This window comes from Ovis aries, chromosome 20, assembly GCF_016772045.2.
Source record: "Ovis aries strain OAR_USU_Benz2616 breed Rambouillet chromosome 20, ARS-UI_Ramb_v3.0, whole genome shotgun sequence".
Lineage (NCBI taxonomy): Eukaryota > Metazoa > Chordata > Mammalia > Artiodactyla > Bovidae > Ovis > Ovis aries.
Window position 1 is genome coordinate 30,216,529 of NC_056073.1, and position 16,340 is coordinate 30,232,868.

Genomic DNA, 16,340 nt, shown 5'->3' on the forward strand with positions numbered 1-16,340 from the left:
TGCTCCTTGGAAAGAAAGCTATGGCAAACCTAGACAGCATATTAACAAGCAGAGACATCACTCTGCCAACAAAAATCTGTATAGTAAAAACTATGGTTTTTCCAGTAGTCATGTATGGATGTTACAGTTGGATCATACCGAAGGCTGCCTGCTGAAGAATTGATGCTTTTGAATTATGGTGCTGGAGAAGACTCTTGTGAGCCCTGTGGACAAGCAAGGAGATCAAGCCAGTCAATCCTAAAGGAAATAAACCCTAAATATTCATTGTAAGAACTGATGCTGAAGCTGAAGCTCCGATGCTTTGGCCACCTGATGCAAAGAGCAGACTCGTTGGAATAGACCCTGAGGCTGGGAAAGAATGAAGGCAAAATGAGAAAAAGGCAGTAGAGGATCAGCTGGTTGGATGGCATCACCAACTCAATGGACATGAATTTGGGTAAATTCTGGGAAACAGTGGAGGACGGAGAAGCCTGGCATACTGCAGTCCAGGGGGTTGCAAGGAGTTGGACATGACTTAGCAACTGAACAACAAGAACAAAAATGGAAATTAACATAGTCTTAAACAACCAATGGATCATTAAAGAAATCACAAAGGAGGTTAGAAAATAACTTTAGAAGAATGAAAGCAAAACACAAAACTTATGGAGTGATGTACTGTTTTTTCAGATACCCTAGGGGTTGAGAAGCCATTTCAGCCCTTTGGAGTTAAAACTTGGCTGAGTCGTGAGAGTGTCTGGATAGGTCTCTAGGTATCCTGGTAACCGCCTGGCCTCCAGGTGAAGTTTCGGGTCCTGTCGCCATTGTAGGGGATGATTCCAGGCGGGGGGGGGGGGGGGGGGCGGGGTACATCAAGCACTTGTCTGTCTTTTCCATTCTCCTATGTTTCCCCATTGTGAAATTTGTGTTGCTCCCTGTTCAAAAGATCTTTTGAGACGCGCTCAAGATAACTGGTTTCTGCCAGAGTGCTTTTGGGGATTCATGCTTTTTCTTTTTTAACGGTTCCACTAGATATTACAATTATTTTTGTAATTAAGATTTTTAGTTGGCGTTTTAATATCAAACTCTCAAAAATTAACAGAATAACTATACAAAGAAGTAGAAGGATATGGACTTGAAAAGCTCTGTGAACCAATTTTCAGACAACAAAAGGATAGAAATTCTATTTATTATTTACTTGGGGTACTTGTGAGGTTTGATCTTCATTAGGTATGCAGGATCTCTTAGTTATGACATGAGAACTTAGTTGCAGTATGTGGGATCTAGTTCCCTGATACTGGAAGCGCGAAGTCTTAGCCATTGGACCACTAGGCAAGTTCTGAGTTGTTTGCTTATTGCTGAGTTGTCAGTTCTTTGTATATTTTGGAGAACAATCTTTTGTTAGATGTACCTTTTGCAGTTATTTTCTTCCAGTCTATGACTTGTCTACTACTTCTCTTGATAATTATCCTTTGCAGAGCAGAAGTTTTTAATTTTAATGAAGTCCAGCTTATCAATTATTTCTTTCATGGATCACTTTGAATCTAAAAAGATATCATCATATCCAATGTTATCTAGGTTTCCTCCAATGTTACTTTGTGACAGCTTTATAGTTTTGTATTTTACAGTTGTGTCTATGATCCATTCTGAGTTTTTGTGAAGGATATAAGGTCTGTCTAGGTTAGGTTTTTTGGTCTTGTTTTTTTGCTTGTGGCTATTTGTTGAGAGTGCTATCTCTGCTCCATTGTGTTGACCCAGGTTCAATCCCTGGTTGGGGACCTAAGATTCCAAAAGCCACCCGTGCAATAAAAGACATTATGATCAAAGAAAGTAAGACAAAATTATTTTTTAGGATTATAATTGTTCAAGTTTACTTTTTTGAATATCTGATGCATTCATATGATTCAAAAATAAGTAAAAAAGATATGCAGTGAAAGACTTACCTTAGATTTTCTTCTACATCTGCCCAGTTCCTGCTCCCCACTCTCTTTACATAACCCTTATACTTATCTGACCAGAGTTTATAACAAATACAGATTCATATCTCTCCTTTTAAAAAATAAAATTATGTACACTGGTTAGCCTCTTGCTTTTTTCACTATATCTCAGGGAATCTTTCCATATCCGTATGTAGATCCTTTGAGGGGAGCACAGTGACTGAAACTGCCTATCCTTACCAGGCACCATAATAATCATTTGCATGAGTTATTTTACAACAGAAAGTACTACTAAGAAATACAGGACTAATAAGTCACCACCAACCTGAAGAGTTTGGGAAAAGTCAAAAAGTGACACCACATGTCTGATCATCTCCCAGAATCCTTCTCGCTGGCATCCATCTTGGCTGAGCAATGCGTGTGCCACCAGGAAGAACTCTGAGTCAGAATGATTGCCCAAAGACAACTCAGAGACTAATTCCATCACCATAAAACCTGAAGCTGTGAGCCACATGACAGAGCAGTTTTCCTGGGTTCCCTTCCCAGGTGCCCTTTCCCAAGGAAGTCTCTTGCTTTGTCAGTCAGCACATGTGTCTCCTTGGACAATTCATTTCTGAGTGTTAGACAAGAGCCCACTCTTGGGCCTTAGAACCGGTCCCCATTCCTACAACAGTTTTAAGCTTGATAAAGTGTTAGTTGCTCAGTTGTGTCAGACTCTGTGACCCCATGGACTGGGACCCACCAGGCTCCTCTGTCCATGGAATTCCCCAGGGAAGAATACCAGAGTGAGTTGCCATTCCCTTTCCCAGGAGATCTTTCCAACCCAAGGATTGAACCTGGGTCTTCTGCATTAGCAGGCAGATTCTTTGCTCTCTGAGCCAGGTGGTGGTGGTTCAGTCACTAAGTTGTGTCCAACTCTTGTGACCCCATGGACTATAGCATTATAAGCACTCATTAAATGTTAGCTATTATCATTTTTAAGAATAATTATTTTATTATTATAAAGGATATGAGAATATAGATAAGGAGCAGAGAACGGTAATGTTGGAATTGAATCCTGAAGAATGAACAGGATTAGCAATTAGTTTAGCAAACAGTAGGCAGTGGGAGAGAAGTTCTAAATTAAAGATCAGCATGAGGAGGGAAACATGAAAAATGTGATGAACTCTAGGAAGTAAAAACAGTATGGTTAGAATATAAGGCATATGAAAGTGACAAATAATGATGCTGGATTTGTAGGTGGGTCAAATCATTAAGGGCTTTTATCTCAAAAGTATGGGAGAAATTTAAGTGTTCAGAATTTTTTGTATTTGAAAGGTCACAGTATCAGTGGAATTAAGGATTAGAAAGGGGACAGATGAGAAGGGCTTACCTGATATCACACAAGTAGTCTGTAGAAACCTGGGATTAAAACTAAGTCTTTCAGTACAGTTCAGTTGCTCGGTTGTATCCAACTCTTTGCGACCCCATGAACTGCAGCACGCCAGGCCTCCCTGTCCATCACCAACTCCCGGAGTCCACACAAACCCATGTCCATTGAGTCGGTGATGCCATCCAGCCATCTCATCCTCTGTCGCCCCCTTCCTCTCCTGCCCTCAATCTTTCCCAGCATCAGAGTCTTTTCTAATGAGTCAGCTCTTCACATCAGGTGGCCAAAGTATTGGAGTTTCAGCTTCAACATCAGTCCTTCCAATGAACATCCGGGACTGATCTCCTTTAGAATGGACTGGTTGGATCTCCTTGCAGTCCAAGGGACTCTCAAGAGTCTTCTACAACCCCACAGTTCAAAAGCATCAATTCTTTGGCACTCAGCTTTCTTTATAGTCCAACTCTCACATCCATACATGACCACTGGAAAAACCATAGCCTTGACTAGACGGACCTCTGTTGGCAAAGTAATATCTCTGCTTTTTAATATGCTGTCTAGGTTGGTCAAAACTTTAGCCTTTATCTTTTATATTACGTCATACTTCTTCCTAGGGCAGTAGAGATAAAGAGCTTGGACTCGGGAGTTCTGGCTTAATGTGTGACTTTAAGCAAATGACTCAGTACTCTGAATCTCCCTTAAAGTAGAGATCCTATCATTCACTTCATAGGCTCTTTAGGAGAATTAACTGTGTTATATTGTGAATCAGCTTGGCATAAACTCAGTGAATATTAGCTATAAAACCAAAAAAGTAATGAGTTTCCTTTCTTCCAAAACATGAAACAATAACTCAAGACAGCATATGCAAAAATGAGATAATAGACAAATACTAGGCTTATCTGTCATCTAATTCATTTTTCTAAATTCCATTTATATGTGTTAATATGTGATATTTATTTTTCTCTTTCTGATTTACTTCACTCTGCATGACAGTGTCTCCAAAAAAGAGGGGATATATGTATATGTATATGTACATGTATATGTATATGTATAGCTGGTTCATTTTTATGTACAGTAGAAAATAGCACAACTTTGTAAAGCAACTATACTCCAATAGAATTTTTTAATGGATAAATATAAGGCACTGCTTTTCAGTGCTAAAATTAGAAGTTAAAACAGTACAGTAAATACTGTGGGAGATTAGGAAAACTAGGGAGTTAGGAATGTCATGAGACTTGTGTAATTTGAGTGAAACTCTAAAGTATGGTCAAGAATAAGGTAAAACAAAGAAAGAAGGGCTTTTTGGACAGAAGGAGCAACAATAAACTAGTTACAATGAAGAATTTATGTTGAATATTAGGAATATAGTTAATAAAATCATTAATTTCTCATGTTTAATGCTTGATTTTTATATTCCTGGATCTAGGTGTCACATCAAAAATAGACACTTAAGTGAAAATCTACATACTGAATAGGGAGACCCTCACTCCACAAATTCTTCCTTTCACTTGATTCAGAACATGGGCCATCAGACTTCTACATCCCACCCCTTATAACCTAACAGGATCCTATGGGGTCTTCCCCAAACAGACCCTTCCCACTTCATATCTTTTGCCTGACTCTTGTTTGTAGAAAATCTTTATTTTCCTAGCTTCTCCAAGTTCTAGAGAGTAAATTTCATCAAAATGAATAAGTAGAAAGAAAGGAAAACAGTCAAGCAGGACAAAATAATAATAGTTTAGCCATTAAAATAGAGTCAAGGATCTTTAGTTCCTCCTCAAGTGCTGTAGATATTCTGAGATGTGTCCTTTGAGCTGTTTTGTAGAAACTGAAATTCCCCAGGTGGAAGAAGTTAACTGTATGCTGCCCACAAGCACATAGACCCCAGACCATTTGGAACCAGAAGGTTGATGATGTTAAACTCCCAATTACTCGCCACCAACCAATCAGAAGAGTGTCCAAGCTGATCACACACCCCACAACTCTCCTCCCTCTCCTTGTCTTTAAAAAGCTTCCCTGAAAGCCAAGTCATCTGGAAATCCAGACCTTTGGAGCACTAGCTACCTGAATTCCTTGCTTGACACCCTTCAAGAAATGCTGCACTTTTCCTTCACTATAGCCCGATGTCAGTAACTTGGCTTTACTGAGCACAGGCTGGTAGACTCAAGTTTGGTTGATAACACCTTTTCCAAGTAGAAGTTTGAAGTATTTCATTATGGGGAAACTGATCAGTCCAAAATAAAAGACTATAGGTGCCAACATTTGGGGGATCCTCTAAGGGAACAGCTACTCAGTCCAGTATTCTGACCTGAAGAATTCCATGGACTACAGAGTCCAGGGGTTCGCAAAGAGTTCGACACAACTGAGCAACTTTCACTTCATAATAAAACAGCCAGGTCCCTGCCCAGTAATCCTGCAGTGAAACCTAATATTCATCATGTCTTTACACAAAACCACTTAGCTTTCAATCAACATATTAGTACTCATTCCTAAGTATGAACCTATAGTGAAGGACTACAAGATATGCTGATATATATCCTTCTTTTGTTCTCTGAGATTAATGTTTCTTGCTTTTCTATCCTTGGCTGAGAATTAAAAGCAACAACAATGCAGGTTTGTCACTGGAAAACCCTAAGAATTATTTTCCAAGTCAAAGGAATAAACTTCCCCCTTTTTAAAATCTTCTTCCTTTTAGACCTAGTTTCTGCTCTTGTTACATCAAAGGTAAAGCAATAACATTAGCAGTCATTCATAAAGAGAGATGAGGTAAAACTCTTGCTTTGTGTAATTCAAAATTCCATATCCAATGGGAAAGTTTATTTGAAATACATTAAATACCTCCTAGTAGCCTTTGAGACAATAGTGTAAATGTTGCTTAAATAGTTTTCTCACAGAAGATTTCCTAAAAAATCATCTCTCTTTGATAAGAGTTTTTCTTTTCTTAATCTGTGCTCATTTGCATATGTTTCTCCTCTAAGTTCTATAGTTTAGTCTTTTCTCTAATCATCCCATCTAACAGGCTGATTACTTGATTATCTTTGATTACATTATTCTTGAATGATGCCTTTTCACACAAGTAGCCTTTCCATCTCTTCCTTCCTTAGATTAATATACCATATTTATGTTCCCCATATGAAATACTCTGAGTATTTTCAGTTTCATTATCTTGTTTCCAATATAGTAGCTTTTTTCCCTCCTAGCACTGGATTCATACTGAATTTGTATTTTTATGTCTAATAGATGGGAAGCCTAGACCTAGAGTCAAGAAATCAACACTAGAGCAGCAGGACATTTTCAAAGAAAATTCCTCTGAAGGAATAAAAATGGAAGAAATTGCAAAGAAAAAGATTATATTGGGAGACACCTGGAGGCCAATTTAAGAACTAGCACCTAAACAAAGGGAAATATCTGGGGAAATATTAGCCACCTTCATGAAAATTTCTGCCAAAGAAAGTGATACAGAATGTAATGAACTTGGGGAAAATTTCAATGAAACATCAATACTTGTTTCAGAGCAGAGTGATACTATTGAAGAGCATTGCCATGAATGTGGTACGCATGGAAATATGTTCAAATAAAACTCAGATTTAATTATACAAAGTAAATGTGATTTAAAGAAAACATAAATGTAGTGGGAAAACCTTCAGAGAGATTTAATTCATTCATATTTTCATTAAACATCATACACATCATACTGGAGAACAACCTTATAAATGTGATGAATGTGGAAAGAGATTTAACCAGAGTTCCCATTTAACAAACCACAAGAGAATCATGCTGAAGAAAAGCCCTATAAATGCAATGAATGTGGGAAGGTTTGCAGTTACTGCTCAGTCCTTATTCAACATCAGAGAATTCATAGAGGGGAACGACATTTTGAGTGTACTGAATACGGCATGATATTCAGTCATAGTACATACCTTACTCAACAGCAAAGAATTCATATGAGATAAAAGTTCTATGAATGTAACAAATGTGGGAAAACCTTCAGTGATCACTTAGGTCTTATTCAACATCATATTTCCCATACTGTAGAGAAACCTTTTAAATGTAATGACTGAGGAAAATTTTTCAGTTACTCTCAGGCCTCATTCAACATCAGGGAATACATACTAGAGAGAAACCATACAAATGCAATGAATATGGGCATGCCTTTAGTGATTGTTCTGTCTATTCACCATCAAAGAGCTCACACTGGAGAGAAGCCCTATGAGTGTAGTGAATGTTGGAAAGGCTGTGGTAACTACTCAGCTCTTATTCGACATCAAAGAACTCATACTGGAGAGAAGCTCTATGAATGTAAGGGAATGTGGGTAAGATTTCAGCAGAAGTACATACCTTATTCAACATCAGAAAAGTTATACAAGAGAGAAACCATATAAATGTAATGAATATGGGAAAACGTTTGCCCAGAGTTCATCCCTTACACATGAAAGTTCATCCCTTACACATGAGAGTTCATACTGGAGAGAAACCTGAATGTGGGAAAGCTTTTAGTGACTGTTCAGGGCATATTCAACATCAGATAACTCACACTGGAGAGACACCCTATAAATGTATGTGGAAAAGCCCTCAGTCAGAATACAAACCTCACAAATCACCAGAAAATTCATACCAGTGAAAAATCTTATAAGTGTAATGAATGTGGAAAAGTGTTTAGCAAGAACACATATCTTACAGAACATCAGAAAATTCATAGTGGAGAGAAGGCAAATATACATACTGAGTATTTGAAATCTGTCAGACAAAATCCTTTTTTTGTTCAACCTGAAAAGCTTCATGTACAGAAAAGCTCTGAATGCCTTGACTGGCTACCATGGAGACCTTTCCCAAGGAACCAGGAGGACTGTAAAACTATCAACTTCCTAGAATGACCATATAGTTTAGTGGAAAGAGCACATGTCTGGGTTTGGCAAGTCCTGGTTTCTAATTCAGTTCTATTACTAACTAGGTCTATTAGTTATTTGTGGGTAACAAGTTATTTTGCTTGACCTCTTCAGACCTTCATTTACTCACCTGAAAAACCAGAAGGGCTGATTAATTGATATTTAATATCCACATTTATTGTTTTTATTACAAATGCAGGCTTCTGTAGATGTGGTTCTTAAATTGTGACTTATTTACATCAAGTGTGATGCAATGAAAATATAGGCCACATGCCACATATACTGTTTATTACCCTTGTACTGGTTCTTCAAAATTAAACATTGTGATATAGATCGATGGAACAAAATAGAAAGCTCAGAGATAAATCCACACACATATGGACACCTTATCTTTGACAAAGGAGGCAAGAATATACAATGGAGTAAAGACAATCTCTTTAAAAGGTGGTGCTGGGAAAACTGGTCAACCACTTGTAAAAGAATGAAACTAGATCACTTTCTAACACCGCACACAAAAATAAACTCAAAATGGATTAAAGATCTAAATGTAAGACCAGAAACTATGAAACTCCTAGAGGAGAACATAGGCAAAACACTCTCCGACATAAATCACAGCAGGATCCTCTATGATCCACCTCCCAGAATTCTGGAAATAAAAGCAAAAATAAACAAGTGGGATCTAATTAAAATTAAAAGCTTCTGCACAACAAAGGAAAACATAAGCAAGGTGAAAAGACAGGCTTCTGAATGGGAGAAAATAATAGCAAATGAAGCAACTGACAAACAACTAATCTCAAAAATATACAAGCAACTTATGCAGCTCAATTCCAGAAAAATAAACGACCCAATCAAAAAATGGGCCAAAGAACTAAATGGACATTTCTCCAAAGAAGATATACGGATGGCTAACAAACACATGAAAAGATGCTCAACATCACTCATTATTAGAGAAATGCAAATCAAAACCACAATGAGGTACAACTTCACACCAGTCAGAATGTCTGCGATCCAAAAGTCTACAAGCAATAAATGCTGGAGAGGGTGTGGAGAAAAGGGAACCCTCCTACACTGTTGGTGGGAATGCAAACTAGTACAGCCACTATGGAGAACAGTGCGGAGATTCCTTAAAAAATTGCAAATAGAACTGCCTTATGACCCAGCAATCCTACTGCTGAGCATACACACCGAGGAAACCAGAATTGAAAGAGACACATGTACCCCAATGTTCATCGCAGCACTGTTTATAATAGCCAGGACATGGAAACAACCTAGATGTCCATCAGCAGATGAATGGATAAGAAAGCTGTGGAGTATTACTCAGCCATTAAAAAGAATACATTTGAATCAGTTCTGATGAGATGGATGAAACTGGAGCCGATTATACAGACTGAAGTAAGCCAGAAAGAAAAACACCAATACAGTATACTAACACATATATATGGAATTTAGAAAGATGGCAATGATGACCCTGTATGCAAGATAGCAAAAAAGACACAGATGTGTATAAAGGACTTTTGGACTCAGAGGGAGAGGGAGAGGGTGGGATGATTTGGGAAATGGCATTGAAACATGTATACTATCATGTAAGAATCGAATCGCCAGTCTATGTCCGATGCAGGATACAGCATGCTTGGGGCTGGTGCACGGGGATGACCCAGAGAGATGTTATGGGGAAGGAGGTGGAAGGGGGGTTCATGTTTGGGAACGCATGTACACCCGTGGTGGATTCATGTCAATGTATGGCAAAACCAATACAGTATTGTAAAGTAAAATAAAGTAAAAATAAAAATTAAAAAAATTCAACATTGTGAATATTGAAGAATATTGAGATAAAATAGTATAGGTTCCATGAATTATTGCAGTAGGAAGATTGTGCTCTTTAACTTAAGAATATATTGTTGGATAAAATCCCAACAAAGAACAAATCAAACTGTTGGTATATAAAGCTTGCTTTCTTAGAATTCACCCAAACTTAATCTTGCAATGTAACTTTCTCAACATTTTCTACTATATTGAATATTGTTGCCATCATGTCCTAGATAAAAAGGAAGTAGAAACATGTCTTGGGAAAATTATCAAGAAAAGATGAAATTAGGAAGTGCATGTTATTTGCACACCTAAATATGTAAAGGTGTGCATATTCATATTCTCATATGAATGAGAATAAATTTTGAGATTCATAACATCTAGAAAAGTTGGTTGGCCTGTTGTCTGACTTCTTCCTGTGGTTATACAAACAGTGGCCTGAAAATATGAAGATTTATCTCAAAAGCCTATGATTTTGAATTCACTACCTAGGGAAAGAAAAAAAATTCAGTTATGGAACTTCTCCAGTATATGGTTTTGAAGGGTCCAAAGTTACAAAGTCTGGTGTTTGTTTCAGTGTCTAAGCAGTCTGTTCACATGTAAGGATAAATGACAATGGACTTGCTACAAGCTTTGAGAAAACCTGGACTTCAGGCAGCAATGTATAAGCTTTTCTGAATTTATGTATCCTTTTATAAAAGTCATAAACTTTCTCACCAGAACAGATGCATGACATTTTGTGAGCAGTTACAAAATAAAGTTAATAGTACTAAAAACACATATACACTGTGCTAACAGTAATTTGAAAGTGTAAAGAATAAGAGACTTTATTCACAATAGCAATAGAAATATAAAATATTTAGGAATGAATTTAATAAGAAATAGGAAAACCAAAAATATATAAATAGTCTACGCATACCCTTGAGAAATTGGATGCTCATTTGAGGGAACTGATATGGAAAATTAAGGGCACCAAATTCTCAACAGATAAGTCATATAAACTTTGGTCAGTAAATAACCTCTTACGGTTAGTTCCTCCATCTGAAATAATGACAGGTTACCTGTCAAGAGTTACTTTAGGGATTAAATGAGATGATATATAAAAGGTGGCAGACACTTTATGGGAAATTTACTATTGTTATTATATAGCATTATTATATATAATATTAATTACATGTTATAATAACTTATACAATAATATATAGTATAGTATATAACATACAACAATATACTATAATAGTTATTGTAGTATGCTATTACAGTATATTATACAGATTATACACTAACATGTGAACTATTATGCTGTGAACTTGATGATATAAAGCATAAATTATTGAATCAGTAAAAAAAAAATGGTAGGCTCAGAAGGAGTACAAGATATCCTTTCTATCAAATGATGATGATAATACTAGTGGCCCTGAATCCAAAATCGACTGGAAATGTAACTTGCCAGAGGACATTTTTTGAAGTCAGGTTTATTGGAATATACTTAAATCAATAATTTAAACTTTTCTCAAAACAAATGCTCTAGGCACTGATGGATTTACTAGAGGATTTGGTCAAACAGTAAAGAAAGAACTATTCCATTCTTCTAGAGTGTAAAAAAGAATATACTCTTTCCAACTCTTTCTGTGTCTAGTATAGCCTTGATACAAAAATCTGACAAGGACAATATTTAAAAAGAAAATTGAAGCCAGGCTCATTCATGATCATAGATACAAAACTCTTCAATAAAATATTGACCCACTGTCTAGCCACATAAGTGTGAAAGATAATACAGGACTACCAGGTTGGATTTATCCAAAGAATGAAAGTTGGCTGAAGAATATAAATTCAACCCACACTAATTAATCCTATTAAGGAAGGAATTCTCTGACAGTCCAGTGGTTAGGACACCATCCTTGCATTGCAGGGGGCCTAGGTTTGATCCCTGGTCAGGGAACTAGACTCCCACAAGCTGTGCAGCCAAAAAAAAGAATATTAATATTATTTAAAAACTGAAAGAAACACATACAATCATCTCAATGGATGCAGAAATAAGATTCTACTTACTTCTCTGTATGTTTTATTTTGCAACAAAATGTAAAACTAAGCAAAGACAAACAAGGAAGCGTTTACGTTATCAATGTGTAAAGATTCCCAAAATATGTTGTGGGGCGTCAAAAGCAAACCCCAAACATATGAATCTATATATTCACATATAAGTGAATAAAGAAACTCCAGAAAGTTAAATAACAAATACTAGAAATCTGTGAAAGGTAGAGAAAAAGTAGGAACCAGGTAGGCAAGTAACAGGGATGGGAAGGAAACTTTTAACTGTAAACTATTTATACTTCATCTGAACTCTATGAGTGTATTATCTTTTCAAAATGTGAAACAACCAAATAAATACATTCTTAAAAACATTATTCAGAAGCCTTATAGGAAATTGTACCTTCTTTAGAAGAGGTTCCCATTTGCTTGGAGCCTCACGTGTTATTTTCATTCATCCTTTGCTCCAGTAGCTCAGGAGTCAGGCTTTATTCCTGGACAGTTGAAGATTTGGAAACCGGAATAACTAGTGACCACTTGCCTACTTGTCAAGAAGGCAGCTGGATATGTGAATTTGGAGTTTGAAGGAGCAGTCCAAGATGGAAAGACTTTTGCATATATGTGATATTTAAAGACTAAACCCTGGGTATGCTAATGGAAGACTCGTACAAGAGACAGTTATAATGAAACATGTAATAAACACTATCGATGAGACTGAAATAATCTCGGGAATTCTAGGTATATTTCAGGAGTTTCTAAACCAGTCTTGAGTCAGCAAAAAGTTCCAGAAGGTAGTATCTGAACTGAGATCCAACGGACAAGTAGGGAATGGCAAATGGGAAAGGGAGAAGGAATTCCAGAGGAAATGCAATTTCTTCATCCAAAAGCAAGAGGACACGAAACAAGAATTCCCCTGCCTCCTTCCACTTCAGCTCCTCTGTCACAGTTACTCTTCTGTCAGAGGCGGGACTACAGACATTGGAGGGAAGTTAAATTGGAGAAATTTGGCATTTGAATTCAGTGGGCAATATTTTTGTAGCTTCTAGTTACTTCTGTGTGAAGTTCTTATTTAGCATCTAGCACTGCAATTTCTGGAAGGTACTGCTCAGAGGCAGCCTCAAATAACAGGAGCCTTGGTGTGCAGGGACTTCCAAAAGCCCCATTCCCTGAGATCAGCTGCAGAAACAAATATCCTGTTTTCAAACATAGGAACTCCTGGTCCCCGTCAAAACAGACCCAAACATTATCCAATCAGAAATGGAATTCCAAAAAACCTGGCTCCTTTGCAGACAAAGAAAAATCTCTTGAGATTTTTGATAGGTTCTTCTCAAGTGAGCGTTTCCTTATGGCTTTGCTCCATTGGCCCCTCCTTGGTTCCCTCTGCAGTTCCTCCTGTGAGCCCAGACAAACTTATGAAGAAGCAGGTCAGAGACTGAATATTTGGCAGAATGGGAAAAAGCAGACTTGGTGGAACCATCTGATTCTCAAGAGGACAGAAGAGAGTCCAAGAAAAGGGAAGAGTGAGCTAGGGGAAGGAAGGAAAAAGACGTGGGAAAAAATAAAAGAAATCATTCCTCTGTTTGAAAAACCATTTGTGGTAATGCAGTTGAATATCACTTTGTCAACAAAGGTCTGCACAGTCAAAGCTATGTTTGTTTGTTTGTTTTTAATCAGTGGCCTATTTTCCTAACATATATAGGATTATCACTTGTTATCAAAGCTGTGGTTTTTACAGTAGTCATGTGTGGATGTGAGAGCTGTGGACCATAAAGAAGGCTGAGTGCCGAAGAATTGATGCTTTCGAATTGTGGTACTAAAGAAGATTCTTGAGAGTCCCTTAAACTTCAAAGAGATTAAATCAGTCAGTCCTAAAGAAAATCAACCCTGAATATTAATTGAAAGACTGTTGCTGAAGCTGAAGCTTCAATACTTTGGCCACATGATGTGAAGAGCTGATTTATTGGAAAAGACCCTGATGCTGGGCAAGACTGGAAGCAAAAGAAGTGGGTGGCAAAGAATGAGACAGCATCAGCAACTCGACTGACAGGAATTTGAGCAAGCTCCAGGAAATAGTGAATCAGAGAGGAGCGTGGTATGCTGCAGTCCATGGTGTCACAAGGGTCTGACATGACTTAGCGACTGAACAATAACAACAAATTGAATATCAATGAGGGCACATCCATTTATAAGCAGAGTGGAGCCACTGAAGCTTGTTGGATAAGCCACCGATCAGTGTATTCGAACTAACCTTAGCTGCAAGTTTTCTAGCAACTCCATTGTTTAACTATATTCAAACAATTGAACTAAATCTACTTCTAAATCTTACTTATTTTACCTTTCCTAAGGTATTTACTTTTCTAAAATTCATCTCTCGAGAAACAGTCTACCATAGAAGTGTGGCAGTCAAGTCCCACGTTCTCACCTTCCATGGAAAATTTTCAGCCTTCCGCTTGATAAATTAAGACAATTCTGATAAACTAAGACATTTGACTGTGACACACTGCCCCGGGGTGCTCTCCTCTCTGATTCCCATCATGGAAACAACTGGAAAAACGGAATCCTTCAAGCTGTTGTCGTTGTCTTTTTTTTTTTTTTAAACGTGGCCCGTTTTTAAAGTCTGTTGAATTTGTTACAATATTGCTTCCATATTACGTTTTGGTTTTTTGGCCGTGAGGCATATGGAATCTTAGCTCCTGGAATCTGTGTCTCCTGCATTGGAAGGCAAAGTTTTAATCACTGGACCTCAAGAGAACTTCCAGGATGATTTTGTATACAACTTCATGGAGGAGGGAGAATGACAAATTCCACATTTACTTCTATTACCTCCTCCATTAAAGGGTTTTTCAATTTATTATCTGTTTATCATGCCTTGGTTATGTGCAAGTAGATGCAGATTAGCACAATCCACAGGAAGTATTTTTAATAGTCAAAGGAAATAATATCAAGTTTTAATATTTATACCTGTATTTGGTACAGAGAAGCATGGTAGGAAGATCAAGAAAAGACTAAATGCAAAATGTTGTTGTATTGGGATAAAGTTCTGGGAAAGACACGGAATAGAAAAAATAAATTGAAGGAAATAGGAGATTTCTTTTCTCTCTCAATAGATGTCGTACATGTGCTGTCACTTAAGTTCTGTCCGACTCTTTGTGATCCTATGGACTGTAGCCTGCCAGGCTCCTCTGTCCTTGGGATTTTCCAAACAAGAATACTGGAGTCAGTTGCCAGGCCCTTCTCCAGGAGATCTTCTCTACCCAGGGATCAAACCCATGTCTCTTTACATATCCTGCATAGGCAGGCGTGTTCTTTACCACTAGTGCCAATAGATGTTGGTAGGTGTTAAGTTATTATAGTTTTAAAATTCCTTTGATACAAGGAATTTATATCCTTCAGCAAAAATAGAAATTTATGAAGAAAAATGTTAAATGTCCACTGGAAAAAATGTGAGAGGGAATGTCAAATTTGTCAAAATTATCTTGTGTGTGTGTGTGTGTGTGTGTGTGTGTGTGTGTGTGTGTGTGTGTGCGTGAGTTCGGTCATGCCCAACTCTTTGCGACACCAGTGTACTGTAGCCCTCCAGGTTTTTTAGAATATTGGAATGGGTTGCCTCCAAGAATATTGGAATGGGTTTCTTACTTTTCCTTACCTTGCTGCTGCTGCTGCTAAGTCGCTTCAGTCGTGTCCGACTTTGTGCGACCCCACAGACGGCAGCCCACCAGGCTCCGTTATCCCTGGGATTCTCCAGGCAAGAACACTGGAGTGGGTTGCCATTTCCTTCTCCAAGGCATGAAAGTGAAAGTGAAGTCGCGCAGTCGTGTCTGACTCCTAGCGACCGCATGGACTGCAGCCCACCAGGCTCCTCCACCCATGGGATTTTCCAGGCAAGAGTACTGAAGTGGGGTGCCATTGCCTTCTCCATTCCTTACCCTAGGAGACTAAAAATGCCCCCAAAGTCATTGAAGTGTACAAGGGAAACAAAGTAAGCCATGTGTTCTTGGAGCCTGGGTAGCTCAGTCGGTAGAGCATCAGACTTTTAATCTGAGGGTCCAGGGTTCAAGTCCCTGTCCAGGCGGGAGATTTAAATGCTTTCTTGTGTTAGAGGATCCTGGCTTTTTATCTCAAGGAAAATTTGGCTTAAACTTTGACCACTTTCACCTGTGTAGAGTGAGGAAACACCAAGAAGTCAGTTACCTCCAACCTTAACCAGTAGCTGAGATTTGATATTGTGTTTTAAGCAGAAGGAGATCTTAGCAGCTCTTAATAATGGAGTCTTCCTGAGGAACAGTATAAAATGCTTAAGTGAAGTGAACTCGCTCAGTCGTGTCTGACTCTTTGCAA

At 37.9% G+C, this 16,340-nt stretch overlaps 1 non-coding gene across 1 annotated transcript; it reads left to right on the top strand.

Moving 5' to 3' along the window:
- Positions 1-16,001: 16,001 nt before the first annotated feature.
- On the top strand, positions 16,002-16,074 carry TRNAK-UUU (transfer RNA lysine (anticodon UUU)). Its single transcript has one exon. It is a non-coding gene; the product is annotated as a tRNA-Lys (tRNA).
- Positions 16,075-16,340: the final 266 nt, after the last annotated feature.